This window comes from Arvicola amphibius, chromosome 10 (assembly GCF_903992535.2).
Source record: "Arvicola amphibius chromosome 10, mArvAmp1.2, whole genome shotgun sequence".
In the NCBI taxonomy this organism is placed as follows: Eukaryota; Metazoa; Chordata; class Mammalia; order Rodentia; family Cricetidae; genus Arvicola; species Arvicola amphibius.
Window position 1 is genome coordinate 46,606,555 of NC_052056.1, and position 19,558 is coordinate 46,626,112.

A 19,558-nucleotide genomic window follows, 5' to 3' on the forward strand; every position below is an offset into this window, starting at 1 on the left:
TACTAATTTATTCCACCATTAGAGTTCCTTCTTAGAATTGCTCTTTTGTGCTTGCCACATTCTCAGGATGGAGCTAACACTGTCTGTTTTTCCAGTCCGCAGACTCTCATTTCTGAACTAAAGTTAAAATAATGAGGGCAATTACGTTACCAGACCTGGTAGCCTTGGATATTTGCTTCCAGGCAGCAGAAGTGGGAACCTGCTCACTCCTTAAAGAGAGATGCTGTTTTGTTGGTGATTTCTTTTGCTTTCTTTTGGTTTTGGATTTTTTTTTTTTTTTGAAACAGGATTTCACTATGCAGATCAGTTTAGCCTTCAACTCACAGAGATCTTCCTGCCTCTGCCTCCATGGGACTAGGATTAAAGGCCTGTGCCACCATGCCCTGTAGAACTTGGTTTTAGAGATAAGTGGGTTAGAAAGTTCATACCAGCAGCATAAATTACCTCACCAAGCATCTCACAGCCAGGAGCAAGCACTCCCGGGAGAATCCTTAGTCATGGCTTCCCTGGCATTTGTTCTTTATGGTGCTAATTGCTGCCAGAATCAAGTTGCTCTTTTTTGAGACCTGCTATTTTTAACCTCCTTGTATGATTCGTGTCTTATAGGATAGGCCCTGCAATGATCTTTTACGAAAATTTGTGGCAGAAACTATGATGAAATATGGGACAGAGAAAAACTGGTCAGCCTGTTGGGCCAGCCAGGTATCCAGCTGCCTCCTCTTGGTTTTAATCCCTCATCACATATGGCCTGTAGCCAGAGGTGCTCCTTTAGGAGATGACAAAGAAGCAGGGACCAGACCTCTCTTCTCCCACTTCCTGTCCTTGGGCAAGGACCTTCTCAGAGCTGCTGTTTTGCGAACCCTGTCCTACTTGACCTGCATCTGCCTTTTGTTCTCATCACAGGAGAATCCAAACATCAGTAGCAAATGATCTAAATAGTCGACAGAAGGGACGAGTAACATGCACGGACTGGAGTACGTTCTAGTTGCTTTCTGTTGTTTTGACCAAGACCGTGGCCAAAAGCAAGGTGGGGAGGAAAGGGCCTATTACATCTTACAGGATCGAGTCCACCAGCAAGGTAGTCAGAGCAACAACTCAAGGCAAGGAAGCTGTAGTCAGGAACTGCAGCAAAGACTATGCAGGAACTTATTGGCTTGCTTTTCACTTCCTTGGGCATTCAGGAACATCTGCCCAGAGGTGGCACACCCACAGTGGGTTTGGCCCTTCAACAGCTGCCATTAATCCAGAAATTACGGATGTGTTCACGGACCAATTTGATGGAGACCATTCCTCAATTGAGGGTCTCTCTTCCCAAGGGATGAGGTGTTTGAGAGCAGAACAAATGTGTATCTCGTCATCTGGATTTGCTGTCATTATTTTTATAGGAATTCTATTATTTCTAAGAGGTTAGAAAAGCAAGGAAGGGAGCCACAGAGCTGGCTTAGCCTCTGTGAAAGTAAATATGCCAACAAAAGCCTCGCTAGCTTCCTAAACTGTGACCATCAGAGCCACTTCTGGTAAAGGACGTCCGGAAGGCCAGTTGCTTTCGTTTCTTGTGTTTGCGTGTTTTGCCATCATTTCTGCGGAAAGTGGGAGGCACTGGGGAATGCTTTTCAGCTGCCTCTTGCATACTTTGCCTGTTATGGAATTTGGCTTCTATCTAAAGATTCCCGATTATTCTCCACACTCTAAGACTGGCACTTTTACCATTCCCTACCCACCAGCTTCCTCTCTCCTACTGACGTCTCCTGGTTTGCCTCATTCTGTCAGACTTTTTGCTTTGGGCACTGGTATCGTTTTCATGGGAAAGATGCTTTGGGTGAATCCTAAGCTGATGTCAGCTGAACTTTCTATTTTTAAGTCTCCTAGAAGCTTTTGTTTGCAGAAAACAATGCATACAGTAGCTTGTGCTGTCCCTGACACTCAGTGTATGAGGATTACAAACTGGAAACTGCTTTTTAAAAAACATTTAACACAGCTTTTGAGGGAAAAAAACCTAGTAAAATTAATTTCTAGATCTAGAAAATCTTAGAATGAAACCAAATACAATTTATACTTGTTCGGTTAGCTTCTATATTTCATAGAATGCTATCAGAAAGTTTTAGATACATCATGTAAACTTAAAGTGTATTGTGCTTTATACCGTATATGTATCCAGCAAGTAAATTCTGAAATACAATAATTTCCTTGTCCCCGAATATTTCAACGTGTTTTTCTCACCTGGTTGGCGCCATTCCTATACAATCTCCAGCTGTAGTTACATTATTGTCATAATAGTGGATTTCCTCATGGGCCTCAAACAGCTAACAAAGCAATACACAAAGACCGAGAGGAACCCTTCTCAAATTGAACAATTTTAGTAAAGTTTATAGTATTAAAACTTGTAACCCCTTGTGGTTCCTTTAAGCATTTCAGCACTTTAAAACCCGAATTCACAAATGCGGTAAATGAGATTACCTTAAATACTTAGACCTTACGACAAACACAAATGAGGAAAAGCTCCGAGTGCTCCAAGCTAGAGTTGTCCATTTGTGATGTTAGCGCCTCTTAAATGTCGTCAATACAACATCTTCAAGGGAAATACAATGCATTTGAAACTCATACTTGATAATAATGAAAACTAGGCAAAGCGGCAATGTTACACTAATTTTATGTTCTATGTGCTTCTTTTTTAAAATTTATTTTTATGTAGCCTTGTGTTTGTAAGCACGGTTACTTATAAGTAGGCAGAACAGAATCACTTATTTGGTATTTATGTTATGTGAACAAAATCATACTGAATCAGGAAGCCATGCTTCTCTCAGAATGCATGGCTCTGTCTTAATTACATCTGCAATGACTATATTCGAATAAAAGAACATTCTAATTCCTGAAAGTTAATACCTGAATGCCTCTTATTTTGGAGTACCCCGTTACATCACAGATGTAGAATCTGGGCAGTGCTGGGCAGACTCTTCAAACTTAGCCCTTTCTAGAATAACTGGACAATCCCTTGTTGTGGGAGGACTGTGCAGGGAGGGTGCTGTAGGATGCCTACTGGCAGCCCCGACCTCTCCCTGTGCTAACCGTAACTGTCACCAGACAACTTTTAAAACTACAAGTATCTTTTGGTATAATTGGAGTCAAAACAACACTCAATCAAGAACCACAGATAACAGATATAGAGGAATTAATAGGATTATTTATGTTCACTCTGGTATAACCAATACTGGTACTTTGTGGATATTTACCACTGATGACCATCTTAAGGAAAGAGAGAGAATGACCTGGAGATGGTAGACATAACAAAAGGGGGAGCTGGTAAGTCACTGAGTTATTTGAGATCCAAAGAAGGGGCTTTCCATGGGACAGGAAAGGCAAGCAGCTTTTAGGAGCAATGAGGAGCAAACCATACCCCTACCCCAGCGACATCCAGCCTGTGAGACAAAGAAACAAAGCCGTTCAGTGACTGCTGTCCTCTAGGAGGCACCAGAACCTGGAAGTACAACAGAAGGGAATCTCTAGAAAGCAAACTGAGAATTTATCAGGGTTTTATGAGTTTGCCATGAACTCTAAGAAGAGAACAAAAAGATTTCAAGCCTTGAAGAATGGTGGTTGTCGGGGTCACAAAAGGTTTAACACTGCTTTACAAAGATTAGTGTCTCAACTGGAGATTTCTTAGGAGGTAGTGCTTGGTTTCTTGCAATGACTGACAAAGTAGTGGTCCAAGGGTAGTAGGCTTTTGTTGCTGTATTAAGATAGTCTCACCTTAAAAATATTTTTAGATAGTGTCTTTCACTTGTGCCAGAGTCTATAAAAATTACGTGTTCAGATTTTTGAATGTGACCCATCTGGGTATGTACCATAGCTCTGTCCTGTCTGAGTCTGGTTTGTGTGGCTATCAAGAAATGATTGTGACTGTGTCCATTACAAAACAAAAGAGATTTACTTGACTCTTGACGCTAGCTACTATACATGGAGAAAGCACAGCACTGGGCAAGTTCCTTTCCCTTCAGACTGCATCACAGGACTCTGACATGGGAAGGGAACTTGCACAGGCACAAGGCCATAATGTATATGAGAGGGCGACCTACTTTTTAGTGTTCTGGTTTGGTGAGGTAGCACTAGTCTGTTCAGCAAGGAGTGCTCATGACCTCGTTATCTTCTCATCGGCTCAGTCTCTGCAATCACTACCTCCAGTCTCTCCATACTGGGAACCCACAAACCAGCAGATGGGACTTTTTAGGTGATAGATAACATTCAGTCCAGGCATGTTTCTCATGACTGGTGTTTGTGTGTGTGCACGTGTGTGCACTGTATGCACATGCTTGTGTGCATGTATGTGTGATACAGTGGCTTTACTAGGATGGCATATAATCCATAAAGGCTGAGTGGTTCAGCAGCAGTCACCCAATACTAGAGAGGTGGAGAAGCTGGTAACTGCTCATTCCACGATGAAAGATCCCTCCCATTCTGGAGGACAGTCTGCTCCCTTTGTTTAATTCTTCCTGGAAGTGCCCTCATGGATACACCCAGAGGTGTGTCTCCTAGTGAATTCCAGATCAAGATTAATCATTAGACCTGTCCAACTTAATGTCCAATGCCTTCATTCCATGCCAATGGTCCCGAGTATTAGTTTATCCTACAGTCATTAAAGGTTCAAATTCAAAATCTCTTCTGGACTCAAATTCCTTCCAACCATAAACCTGTTTATAACAACACAAGACACAACAAATCCCATAATAAAACACAATACAAAACAAAACAAAATTTATACTTGCAAGTAAAATGGTGAGCCAGGATCAGCTATACAATCCAACCAACCCAACTTCTTGGTTCTAGTTTCTTATTTTAGTTGATTTTGTGTTGATAAAATGAAATACTCAAGACTGGGTCCTTTGTTAAAAACAGGAGTTTTACCTGGATTAGAACAGAGGACTAGATGGCTTATAAATTATGGCAACCACCTTGTAAAGGCCCTGGCTGTGTCACATGTAACATGAAACATGTAACAATGAAAACCAAGAGACAGACATTGGGGTTCAAGTTGAAGATCAGAAAATCAAAGCAGCGAACCACTAGAGAGCTCTTACCTTTACTCTCTTCAGAGTGAAAAGAGAGTGAGTTCCTGTCTCTTCCCGCCTTATATTCCTTTCTAGTGCTGGGATTAAAGACATGCATCACCACCGTCCGGCCTCTATGGCTAACTAGTGGGGCTGCTGGAATTAAAGGTGTGTACTATTACTGCCTAGCCAGGCATAGGAGAGAACTGAAAAAGGAGACTATATTTGAACAAGGGCCAAATTGTATGAGCGATCTCACTTTTAAATCACATTTTGTGAGGCAGCTTTAATCTGTTATTTAACCTATTCATGAGGGTCAAACCTTCATGATCTAGAGGTCTTCCAGGAGGCTCAACTACTCAAAGTTTATTCTGTCTAACTACCATAATGAGCGCCATGTTGCCACTGTACAAACTTTTGGGAGACAAGCCTTGCCAAAACATACAGCTAATGAGGAAGAAGCTGGACTCTGGTCTTCAGCTGCTCTCAGTCATTTGTGCTTGCCCATTAGGAGCAGTTTCTCAAACAGTGGTTATGATTACTTAATCTCTCAGTCACAGGAAGGACTCTACACATTATATAAGCTTTTCTAGATGAAAAGATAGGTAAACATGTGACTATCATACAAAATAGAAAAAGCATGCAAATTTGAGTATGTAATGACCCCTCCCCACACTTGAACTACTAAACCATATAATGAAGTATCTGCCAAGTTGTGTGGATATTAAATCACTGAGCCACATTTTAATTAAGAACCTTGTATTTTTTACATGACCAGAAGAAATATGAATAGATAGCACATATTTGTGAGCAATTCACAAATCTGTATATGCCTGTACCATATTATATGACTCAGATAGTGTTTCTTCTCTAGTATGTCTAATAGAAACAATCTAAGTTCATTTGTGGGTCTTAAATTTGGAGCAACTCCAAACTCCAAACATTTATCGAGCACTGTCTGTGTGCCTTGTTCTGAAAGCGACTGGTAAAATACAGAAAGAAGATATATAGATTTTTGTCTTGCTGGTCACTGAGGGAAAACCACACAAGTAAAATACAAAAATATAAATCTGGAGAAGTGTTAAGGCATAATAACCTGGAGAATCTGAAAGGGGGAATCAAGAGGAGAGGATGCTTTTAGCCTGAGCTTGAGTGGGGAGGACATATGTAAACAGAAAACATCTGCTCCAGATGTTTAAATCTTCAAGGTAGCAATGGTAAGAATTCAGTTTATACAAATAATGCCTTGCCCATTGGCACTGGGATTCAATCCATCTCATCTATCACATCTTTTGAAATTTTAGGAAAAATCTTTTGTTTATATAGAATTATTCCACTGTTAAGTGCCTAAATGTAACCTCCAAAGTAACCCTCTATAGGGAATCAAAGGATGTGGTAGACTTGACCTCAGCCATGAGAAGCTAAATAAGTTTCTGTAAGCATTTTTCAAGGGATCTATCAGGAGTTCATAATGAACTGGGGAAGACATGGGCTGCCAACCATGTGTCTTTATCTTGCTGAAAGTGTAACGTTTCAGAATAGCTAAAGCTAGACTCCAGATGCTTGATGGTGCCGGAAAGGGAGATAGACAAGTTCCAGGAGAGGAGGAGATGAGCGGAGTATTGAAAGGGTGGGCTAGATCTTATAGGAGGTTTGTTGGAGGAGGCGGCACCTACAGTCCAGAAGTGAGCTGCTGTGGATCAGAAGGTATGAATCCACTCTCTATGAGTAGCCACCTCCCACAGATAAAATAGCAAGATGTGGTGGACTCCAGCAAAGTATAACTGTTGCCTTAAGGAAGCCATGGGTTTGAACGGCAGCCAGACACCTGGGCAAGCATGGGCAGGTATTGGAACTACTTTCTTTTTACTAAATCAAGGAATTTATGCTTTTATAGGACATTTCCAAATTTCATCCAACATTTTATATGCCAAACAAAACACATCTGCTAGTGGTTGAGTTCTTTAGTGACCAAATTCTGATGTCTGCTCAATTAATAAACGGTTTTCAGAATCCCGTAGTCAAAGATAAAGATATCCTCATTGGAAGCAAGTGAATTAATGCATCAGAACCCAATTAATTGCAGTAAAGGGAACCAATGCTTTCTAAGTCTCTCTGTGGAATAACTCCAGGAAAACAACCCCAAACATCCTAGAAACAGTGGCTTGACTATAAACAGAAAGCAATCAAGTGGTGAAATGTGGTCTCCTTTGGCCCCATTAACCCTTTTTTTATGCAGAGTTGGAAGAAGGAAGATTCTACAGCAAGGGTGAGGTTTGCCTACTATTGTGGATCATATATATTTTCATTTGCATTTGCTCCTTAGGACCAATTATTATTTCTAATATTGTTCCTAACAAATGTAATGTGGAATATGGCCACGTGTTTCCAGGATGTCTCCCTCCCTCTGAACCCTTCCATTTGGTAGGTTCCAGAGGAAAGTATGTGAGGGCAGAGGAGGTGGGGAAAGGGATGAAGGGATGGAAAGCTATAAGGAAGTATGTGGTGCACATATGGAAGCTTTCCCCCCACACAAGCAGACACAGCCTGGTAGAACTCATGAGAGGTGAGTTTCTTGCCTTCTCCCTGTCTTCTCATCTTCTCTCCTGCTCTCTGCATTTTTCCGTTCCTTACAGGAGACATACAACTGAGCACTCTGAGTTTGGAAGGATTTGGAGGATTAGTCTAAAGCATTAGACCATAGGTTTTGCATATATTTCACTAGAGCAAAGCCCTAAAGAAAGCCTTGTCAAACATTCAGAGGGATAAACACTAGGGCATGCAAACACCATATGCAACAAAAGTTCATAGAGAGTCAAAGAGCACATGTGACCTCTGAGAATGGAGATGGACCTTACAACAACCATCTGTCTATAGTTAAGCTAATATTTATTTTAGCTGTAATCAAAGACCTAGAACTTTTCCTCAGAAGAGCAATGAACATTCAAAGAGTCACAAAGGGTGCACCCTGTCTGTGAATAACTTGTGAGTAAATGCTGTTGTCATCACCGGGCTGAATGTGTCATTGAACAGAAATCAAAGGGGAGTCAAAATGCCTTCAAGAAGATAAGCTTCCCCCATTGCTAATGCTGTGAGGATTACTCTCCCCAAATCTGGGCATGGTGCTACGTGCCTGCAGCCTCACTACTCAGGAAGCTGAGACAGGAAGATCAAGGGCTCAAAGTCAGCCTGGGCTATGATTTAAGCTATTCCGAGTTACAGCAAGAGAGTCTCTTGATCAAACACAAGTTGAATTATGTCCTTTGCCAGGTTCTTGTTGCCCTGACCAGCAGCTCTAAAGGAGAGCACCAAGTTCTTTCCAAACTTTCAAAGCAGAAAATAGGATTGGCCTTATGCATGAAATCCAACACAGGTGAGAGTAACCAAGCTTTTGCTTTGGGCCTGTACCAAGCACTGGAACCAAGCGCTGTAATGGATCCTGCAAATCTGCTTGCTCATGGGGAGAGTGACTTGTGTCAAAGTCTCTGTGGAGGTCCACCTGTGCTATCTTTTGCTTCTGGAGACTCTTCCAAGTTTTCTATTATGTTTTCCTTCCAGCAAACCTTATTAACCTGTTTTCTCTTTTGCTTTTCTATCAGCATGTCAGTTTCTTTTTTTAAAGCTTAATTAGAACACATTTGGAAGCTGTTTTGTTGCAGCAAGAACTGATTTTCCTGCTTAGGGAGAGTCACTAGCATTTCTGAGATTCTTAGGAAAATACTTAAAGAACTAACCTCCCTCCAGTGTCTAAGAGACCAGTGACACCAGGTACCATCTTGACATAAAAAAAATTAGAGAGAAAAGTAAAAGTTGTGTTAGGCAGGAAAACAGACAGAGGGGTGTGCCGGAGAAACAGAGGCCGAAGCTGGCATGTTTTCTTTGGAAACTCTCTGCCGTCACTATGGTCTCTTGAGTATGTCTCATTTTACTGCCACAAAAGAACACAAAAAGAAAGCTGAAAGTGTAAGGTATTGAATAAAACTACGGAAGTCAAGAACTGTGATGATTTTGTTCACTGACCTTTAGTTTCTTTACCAGTAGATTGTAAGTAATGCCAAAATATTGTATATTTCTTGCAAAAATAGAATGACCCGTAAGGTCTCACTAACATGGCTGCCCAAATGTGAGCTGAACTCTGAGGACAACAATGAACCTGCGCATGAAACTGGACAGAGGAAAGTTCACAAGGCCTCAACTCTACACAAAGAACTATAGGCAACCTAGTAAAGCTGGGAGGAGAAGAGGTGATCCCGCCCAAGAGAGAGCTCACCAGTTGGCTGGCCAGGGCTGAATGGTCAGCCTCGAAAACACACATGCAAATATAGTTATATGGACTCAACGGGTTATATTTAAGAATATATTTGTATGCAAACAAATACATAGGTGCAAGCATTAACAATGCAAAAAGAGGCCATGAATTTGAAGGGGAGTGAGGAAGGCTATGTAGAAGGGTTGGGAGAGAGGAAAGAGAATGGAGAATGGAGAATGGAGAAATGTAATTAAATTACAATCTCAAAAATAAACAGCAGCAATAAAACAGAAATGGGGGAAAGGCAGAAGTGAGAAGCAGAGAGAGTTTGCTTTCTGTGACCGTCTCAATACCAAAGCCTCATCAGGACTCTGGATGCTCTCTGGCATGAACACAAGCTCAGGTCATCAGCTCTTCAAGGTCATGTTATCCTCGGGAAGTCGATCTGAACTTTTTAGATGAAGCCTGCTAAGATTTGGAAATGAAGTGTCCTCCCCAAAGACTCTTCTGTTGAAGGATGGGTTCTCATTCGATGTTACTGTTGAGAGGTTGTAGGCTGATGAAGACACCACTCTCATCAACGGGCTCATAGCTGAGTTGGCTATGAGGAAGCAGGGCCTAGTCACAGACAAAAGTCACCAAGGGCATGCCCTTGAAGGTGTATTATGTTCTTGACATTAGCTTCTCACCCTCTTTTGATCCCTCTCTACCACAATGCTCTGCTTCACCACAGGATCAGACAAAATGGAATAAGCTAGCATGGACCTCCAGAACAATGAGCCAAAATTAATCTCTCTTTGCCATCACAGACACAAGAAAGTGACAACCCATTGAGAATTCAGTGAAATCTATGGATCCTTATCCTGGCCACTGGTGTTTAATCTTACATTTGACAAAGGCCTGGTGAGCACCTAATCTCTCTGGGAGATGTTCAGTGCTAGAGACAGACAGTTACATGAGAAGAATATCTTCTCTGCTGTGTATGGAGGTTATAAAAAGGTTGTTAGACCTTTCAAAGAACATCTCACAATTAATTATTCATTTGGGGACCAGGAGAGATCATGTGGGAAGAACCAAGAATTCATCTTTAAACCTGCTTAGTTTGAGTTGACTCTAACGCAGGTACACACACACACACACACACACACACACACACACACCATGTGTTCTGAGTTTTGTTCCTAGTACCTTCAAAATATTAACTCTTTATGATCTCAAGAACAAAGGCCACTATTTAGCTGTCTTTAAGGTCAATGAAATTACATAAATTTGGTTTCCCTGATAGTCTGGTGTCTAAAGGAAGAGATGATATAAGGCAGCTTCTTTATTTGCTCCTAGCAATGTCTCTCCTACAAGTAGAAGAAAATAAGTGAACCAGCTTCAGGCAAATAGTTGCCCAGATATGACACTATGTCTACTGCTTCTGTCTTTTTCCCAGGCCAGGTCAAGAGTGACTTTGTATCTGGATTTATTTGTATTATTCTTAATGCAGCCAGGAACTATGTGCAACAGCGGGAAGTATGTCTGGGGATTCCTGAGGAGTTAGTCCAGGAAACTATGCTCAAAAATATGCAAATATGATAAATACTAAAAGGGGAAAATCTAAATCAACTTCTAAAGTAATGCATGCTCATTTACTCTCTCAGTAATTATTCTGAGCTATTTATTTATTTATTTATTTATTTATTTATTTATTTATTTATTTATTTATTAGTTTGTTTGAGACAGGGTCATCCCCTGTCCAAGTTATTTGTTTCAAGGCTTAGGAATGTCACACACATGAAGCCCTGAAACAGAAATACATCACCTTGCAGTTCTGGAGGCTAGAGATCATAATGAAGGCTTTTCAGGTCTGAGTTCCTTAAAGATTGCAGGGGAAAAGCTGTCCCTGGCCCGTTTCAGATTTTGCTGATGCCAGGCACTCCTTGGTTTGTGGCGATTTTGCTCCAATCCCTGCTTCCCGGGTCATCTTCAAGTGGATTTAAAGCATTTTCAGATCCCAAGATGGTGTTATTTCAAGATCCTTGCCTTAATTTCTACATTCATGACACATTTTCCAAAATAAAAAAGTGATATTCATTGATTCTGGGGGCAGCAGTGGAGACATGTACTTTTCCAGTTCAGCTCACTCTAATCACCAAGGAATACATCTGTTTCCCCTTCTCCAGGTTTTCTTTCATTTGACTCAGTGTATCTTTCAACTCTCCTCTTGGTGAGACAAAGGAAGAAATGATCATCATTATTCAACACCTATGATGTTTCAAACACGTGTCAAAATAATATTGTAATGTGTTAGTTTCCATTTTCCCCTTTCTTAGTATTTAACGTTCCCTTTTCCTGTATTATAACAGATGACAGCTTCGCTCACTGTCTCAGGAAAAGGCATGGGGGGGGCTATTGTTAACTTACTTGTGTCATGCAAAGTGCTAAAACTTCAGTCAAGTTCTAGGGCAAGGGAAAGAAGTGAACAGAGTGGAAATATGGAGAGTTCTAGAAGCACTGTGAACAAAGACTACATGGCGAGATCCAACAGTGCTTATACGTAGTCGGCTAGGATACTGGGTGAAGATTACGTAATCTCTCCCAACAACTTGAGCTGACTATAATGCTCTGGTCTGATTTATAAGACTGTGAACTACAACACTCTCCCAGATGATACTGTTAGAAAATGTCAGCTTCTTTTCCATGCCTGGCTCTGCATGAAGGCACTTGAGAAAACTTCCCAGACCAAGCTAAAGAACCATCATTATCTGTGTGTGGCTATTAATGTGCAAAATTTTACTGCTACCCGAGAAGGGGAGTACATATCATTCAATGCGGGAAAGCAACAGAGTCTAGAAATAGCATCCAATTCCCCTGTTCCCTTCATGTTGTCTAACATTAGCAAAGCCAAAACAAAATATCACTGTATGAATTGGAATACAGTTCCACTGGCCAAAGTCAAACTCCGAGGAATCAGACTTCTTTCTGTGAGGCGCCTGCTCCAGTTTAAATGAGTGTCTCTCAAGTTAATTCTGCGTATTGTGAGCTAGAGTGGCAAAGCAGCACAAAGCCCCTCTCTCTGGTCTTCTGATGCATGGCACAGCCTCCATTTCCTGTCCTTTTCCTGCCACCCGCCTTTTCTTTTGCCTCCTTTAGCCATCCCTAGTGTTCCACAGCTGCCCCTTCTGCACACGCTAGTCTGACTACACAGAGTATTTGTTAGGCATACTATATTTCACCACTGCCCTGACTTATGAAGATTCCCCAGAGCCTCTCTAGAGAAAGGATCCTGTCTTATTTTATATCACTAGAGCTAAGTAGAACATCTTGGTCATATCTTCTAAAGCAAACAACCAAACAAACAAGCTATTGTTTGAAATAAATGTCTAGCTACATGGAGGAGGAGGCTAAAGGTAGTTTTTCTTATGCTTCCCGAAATCTAGCTTAGAGTAGAAGTTCTCTTTTCACCCCGCCCCACCCTTCAACAGTTCAGCCAAGTTGGCTTCCTCTTTCATTCTCCCAGCTTCATTGAGCACCAGTGAAACAGTTCTTGAAAGAAGGTTAAAGTTTAAATTTCAAATGTTCCCCAAAGACTCGGGTTATACATGCTTGTTGCCTGGTTTGAGGTGCTGTTTTGATAGCTGTGGATCCTGTAGGAGTAGGGGCCAGGTCATGGGTATAGAGACCACTAGGAGGGTTGAAGATCATAGCCTCCCCAGATCCTAGTCTAACATTCTTCTTTATGGTCTACTGCCATGTGAGTAGGTTCCACACACTCCCAACACTATGAATGGAGCCACTCAGCTATGTCATCACCGTGGTGATGGGCTAAAATGATTCTAAAACTGGGAGACAAAATAAACTTCTTCTTCTTTAAATTGCTCCTTCCTCCATCCTCCTGATTCTCCTTTCTTCTCACCATGTGTCTGTTTCCCTTCCCTCCCTCCCTTCCTCCCTTCCTCCCTCCCTTCCTCCCTTCCTCCAGTACTGTCGGGAGAACGCTTCAATGAATGCATTCTTGCCTTCGGCTCCTCATTCTCTCCTTTCTTTCTTTCTTTCCTTCCTTCCTCCCTCCCTCCCTCCCTCCCTCCCCCCCTCTCTCTCTCTCTCTCTCTCTCTCTCTCTTTCTTTCTTTCTTTCTTTCTTTCTTTCTTTTCTTTTGAGGCAGAGTCTAGTATAGCTCAGGGAATCTTTCTACTCTGAATAGCTCAGGGTGACCTTCAACTCCTGATCCTCCTGTCTCCACTTTTTAAGTCATGGGATTACAAGGATGTATCACCACGCCTGGCTGAGCCATGAGATTTCTACATAGCTGTACTAACTGCCAGATGCAACCTTACTCTACTCTCCCTTTATTCTACAAAATAGTGCTGTAAACTATTGTTTAATAGCCAGGCTAGAATTCAGGTATTACTTTCTGGAGAGATTCTCCAAAAAGTTTAAAGCAACAAAACCTCAACATTCCAAATGTCAAAGACATCAAAATTGTTTCCAACTAGGAATATCTAACTTTGCTGGTTTGTAGTTGGTAAAGTTACTTAGTCTTACTATGCCTCTCAAGTTTGCTGTTGTTGGCTGTAAGTCAAATCTTGGTTGCTTCTTACCAAACTGTAAGCATTAAGTAACACACTATGGGAGCAGCAATCTGCACTATGCCTGATTAAGATGGCAACGCCCTCAACCCAAGTTGGCTGCCATTATATCTTAATACTTCGCAATTTTCTCCTGGAGCCAATGAATCATAATCTCTATAATATCATATCTGGGTGGGGAGTATGTCAAGAAAGCTAGGCTTGATTTGGCTTGCCTCATATTGTCACCACATCAGTTGATTTAAGGGTTAAATTTTGTTTGTCCTTTCTTTTCCAGGAAGCACCAAATCTGTCAATGTGATTTCTGTCATTGAGAGCTGCATGAGAAAAGCATAGAGCTGACTCCAAAATTGTCCTCTGATTTCTGCATGTTCACTGAGGTGCACGTGTGAGTACACACATATACCACACACACACACACACACACACACACTCACACTAAATTGAGTTTTAAAAAGTAATACATTATGAAAGTTGGAATCAAATAAAAAGTAATCATATTAATATCAAATGTGATAGCAAATACAATTTCATAAATTGAATCTCATTTTTAAACTTTACAAAAATGATCTCATAGTGGCTTTTTTGGACAGAGAGTTGTATAATGGATTAGATTTTTTTCTTTGCCTTGTGTGCCTTGTAATTTTATCCTCCTTTACTTCATAAAATTTTTAAGTGATCAGAAAACAAAACAAAAACAAAAACAACTGGATTGGGGTTTGGATTCTCTCTAGTCACGGCAAGATAGAAAACAGACATTTTTATGGTTAGAATCAGAAAGGAGGCTATGAGTTCCTTCAGGGAAGAAATGGTCCTTCTAGTGTTGGTTTTCAACTCGGAGCTCTGAGCATGATGGCTTCATTAGCACACGGAGAGTGGCTAAAAATGAGCAAAAAGTATCCCAAATGTACAGAAAGAGGCAAGCCGTTTTGTAACAGGTGATGATTATGGGATCCTAGAATAAAGACCAAGGGGCTGCTCAGATAGCTACTTCTCTGTGCTGTGACCAATGCAACTTAAGGAGGAAAGGCTTTTAAATTATGATTCCAGAGTATGAGTCCATCATGGCAGGGAAGGGATGGCATAGTGGCAGGAGCTAGAAGCTGGTTGATCTCATTTTCATCTGAAAACATGAAACAAAGACAGAAAATGGAAAATGCTATAAGCCTTCAAAGCCCACTCCCAGTGACATACCCATCCCAGCAAGGTTCCACTTTCTAAAAGTTCCCTGTCTAGTGACAGCTCTGATAAGACACCATGACCAATGCAAAGGGATTTATTAGAGGCTGATAATTCAGAGTGAACCTGTGACATCATGATAGATGAGTATGGCAGGAGGTAGGTAGCCTTGACACTGTAGCAGTAGCTGGGAGTTTGCATCTTGATCTGTAAGCATGAGGCAGAGAGAGAATCATGGAAAAGAGAATGGGATTTTGAAGACTTCCAAGTCTACCCCCAGTGACTTACTTCCTCCAATAAGGCCACACCTTCTAATCTTTCTCAAACAGTTCCACCGGCTGCAGACCAAGTGTTCAAACATATGAGCCTATGGGGACAATTCTCATCCAAACTACCACATTCCATAACCTCTCAAACACCAATTGGGGACCAAGTATTCAATACATGTTCAGGAGCAGGATTCCTGTTAGTTATTTCTATGATGACAATCCTTAAGAATGTGATTCTTTAGTCAATTTAACATTTAGGATTTATGAAAGGTTGAGTGGAGAATAGTTTGTATTTCACTTTCATTGGCAGAAGTCTACAGTAAGGATATTCAAGAACAACAAGAGAAGCTTTTATCTGAATGAACAGGTGGTGAAATTATATATAGTGTGAAAGTAAAAAGATAGCAATATCCTTGCTTAGATGAAAATCCGCCCTCAGATAATGGAAAATTGTCCTTAAGTCCTTTTCTGTAAACAAATGGGAAAATGAAATGGGCCTCAGTTTCACTGATGACTAAGACATGGCCAACTCCTATTATTTATCAGCTATATCAAATGCATCACAGTATTATATTTGTAATTAAATGAAATCATTGTGAAAACGGAATCATGATACATAGATTGAACATGCTTAATCTGAACTTTTCCAAAAACCAAAAGTAGTTCAAGTGCCTACACAGTGCACCTTGGGGAGACCTGCACACTTGACCTCAAGTGGTGGATCACAGACACAGCAGCACACTAAAAATACCTTGTGAATATCGGTAAGGTGGCTCAGCGGGCAAAAGCTCTTGCCTCACAAGTCTGGTGACTTGTGTTCTGATCCCTGAGAAGCCACGATGGGGGAGCGAATCAAGTCTTAAATGTTGTCCTCTGACCTCCACACGTGTGCTGTGGCCTGAATGTGAGTGCTTGCAAGCATGCCTGCGCACTACACACATCGCATACACATTAGGCAGACATACATACAAATCATAAAAATATTTAAATATTGTATACAATTTAAAAATATTGTATAAAATTTCATTTAGCACACCTATAATGCATGTATGATTTATATGAAACGTAAAACAATTGTGTTTAGACTTGGGTCCTAGTTTTTTTTTTTTTTTTGGAAAACTACGTTGTACAGAAATTTAAAATTGAAAGTAGTTAAAATACTTCTGCTCTCAAAGATGAACATTTTGCATTTGAACAGCTTATTTCATGAATTTCCACAGGTTGCCTCTGAATCCACAGAAATAGGTTTATTTCATGTGTTCTTAACTGCTGAAATTCTCTATTACAAGGTTTTACTAATTCCTTCCCCTGAACCTACTTCTCATTCTTAGCATGTTATGTGCCTCTTGAGTGACATTTTGTTCAAGGTTTGCCCATTTCTGGATGTATTTTGCTCATTTGATAGGCCTAAACTCTGTTATAATACAGAAACACCTGGCATAACACACTAACGAGAAATGCACACCGCCTTTATAGGAAAACTATTCTTATGTTTTTAGTATAAAATGCAGTAGTGGCAAACTTTCTATGTGATGTTAGTACCTGTATTCTGTCCTTCAAAATCAAAACCAACCAGGCCCCAGTGTCTGTCAATCATTTGTTTTCTTTCTCTTCATCTTTTGTCCAAGTTAGACCTGTTCCCTGGGGTGTGTTTAGGCTTTGAAACTTGAGGAATATGAACGGAAACTCATTCAAGTCTGGCTTTATGCATTTGCTTCATGGTTGGCTTTTTTGGTTTTAACATAGTTTTTAAATTTTGTTGTTAGTCTGCTATCTCTGGACACGTGTCCTTCCCCAGCTAAGATGCACTGAAATACACTTCTCTGCATTAGAGGGAAATAAATACCCCTGAGAAAAAGAACCACACGACCCTACCCAAGAGAAAAGCTACTCTCCAGAACTCAAGCCTGTTGTGTACTTTGCATTGCCAAAAAATGCCTGAAGTCAGTCAAAAGCCAATAATGGGAATAGCTTGAACCTTGTATGGGAAAGCAGTTTAGGAAAGTTTTGGCTTAAGGTAAACTCTGAGGTCCTAACACTATATATAAATGAGGGAAATGGTTTTCTCATCTGAGCTGGAGCAGTAGACCGACTCTACCAGACCACACAAGAATTGTAATGGTGTTGCAACCTTTTCCAGAATTTTGTGGTATTGGAGGGGCGTGGCCAGAGCAGCTGGGCTTCGGCACACCTCTGCAACTAGACTGGAAAGGGATGGCCTCTCCCAGAAAAACTGAACTCAACCCTGTTGAGTTCCAAATTTATTTATTTTAGTTAAAAAACAAGTGAAGACTAGGACATCGAGACTGTAGGTGGTGTACGCGAAGTGTTTTCATGTGTGTGAGTGGGAGCTTCCTAATTTCTTAACTAACATGAATCAGAAGGAAAAATCTCAAAGCAACTGTTAAATTCAGAGGGAACTCTCGACCTTTGGCCGTCTCCTGATGATGTTACCTCTACTTTAGAAATAGGAGTCTGGAGAAAGAACCTTCAGGGCAGTTGTGACACCCTGCTTAAGTCATCTGGACCATGACTGTCTTCATGGAAAAGGTTTCAACATTCACTCTTGAAAGTCACATGGGGTGATGTTCATTGTTACATCAGCTTGACAGGACATAGAATCACTGGAAGATGGGCTGGGAAGGGTTGTTTCTATAGGTTAGTTGTGGAAAACCCATCTGAACAGGAGTCAAGACCATCCTCCTCCCCACCCTGCCAGGGGCAGGAATCCAGGACTGGGTAAGATGTACAGAGTGAAGAGTATGCTCCGCTTCTTGAAGCAACATGGCCAGCTCCCTCTAGCACCTGTGGCTGTGACATCCCCCCACCCCCCCCAAATCGTGATGGACTGTAGCTTGAACTGTGATCCCTTTGTCCCTTCTGGCTTTGCCAGAGTACTCTATCCCAGTGACAGGAAACCCTGCTATATTACAAAACCATGCCAGGAAAGGTGGCTTCTCGTAAGTGGGTGTTTGGACTTTTGCTTGTCCTTTTGTTTCTCGGCACAGAAAAATGTCAACTCATATTGGTTCTGCCTTTCTCAGCAGCTCCTCAAGTCAGGGTTTTGTTTTTCTTTCTGCTTAGTCAGATCGCAGTTCCCATTGCCCGGCCTCAAGCATCGTCCTTCCACCAAGTCTGCCTCTCTCTGAGCTTGGAGGAGCTGGGAAAAGAAACTGAGGACAAGAAGCAGGTGCTGTGTCACATGGGGATTTTGAGGTCACGGGAAGAATGGACTCTGCACATGAACTTGCTCAGTTGTAGACTCCACCATCCATTCTTTGAGCCCTGAGTTCATCCAGGGAAACAGACTCATTGCAGTTTTGTTTATACTGGACCCATTGAGCACTGCTTTTATTGGATTTAGTGACCAGTTCATAAAAGCTAGTTTTGCAATTGTGTATGTACTTGTTTTCACATATGTGTGTGCACATGTGTGTGTGTTGTCCAGATGTCTGGTCAGATGTCCAGGTATCTTCATATTTTCATCTATCTATCTATCTATCTATCTATCTATCTATCTATCTATCTATCTATCATCTATCTATCTATCTATCATCTATCTATCTATCATCTATCTATCTAATTTATATGCTTATTTATTGTCAGGGTCTTTCACTGATCCTAGAACACTTAGGGATCCTCTTGCCTGCCTCCTAGTTCCATTGTTACAGGCATGAGGAACTGAGGTGAATCTCCAACACTCACATCAAAAGCTGGGTTTGGCAGTTGACGACTGTAATCCAGAGAATCCAGTGCTGCTTCAGAACTGGAATTACAGGCATGGACCACTGCACGTGGGTTTTAACATGGGTGCTGGGGAACTCAGGTCCTTATGCTTGTGCAGTAAACACTTTACTGACTAAGCCATCTCCCCTGCCCCGTAACTGTCAATTTTTAAAAGTTCTTTCCTACTGGAGAATTTAGTCATGTATGCCTTTATAGGGCACAAAGGATGCTCCAAGGCAACACTGTATGAATTTCTCCTCCCTCCCATAATTTTTGAATGAAGAAAACTACATTCAATGAATATTGATTGCATGATTGATTGGTTTGACTTGACTTAGACAGGGTCTCGTGTATCTTCATCTGTCCTTGAACTTGCTAGGTAGGTAAGGGCAACTGAATTTCTGATCTGCCTATTGCCACCTCCTGGGTTCTGTGATTGCAGTTGTGTAATCACATAAAATCACATGGAATCACCACCATACCTGGCTTATGCAGTGCTGAGGAGAGAATTGAGGCTTT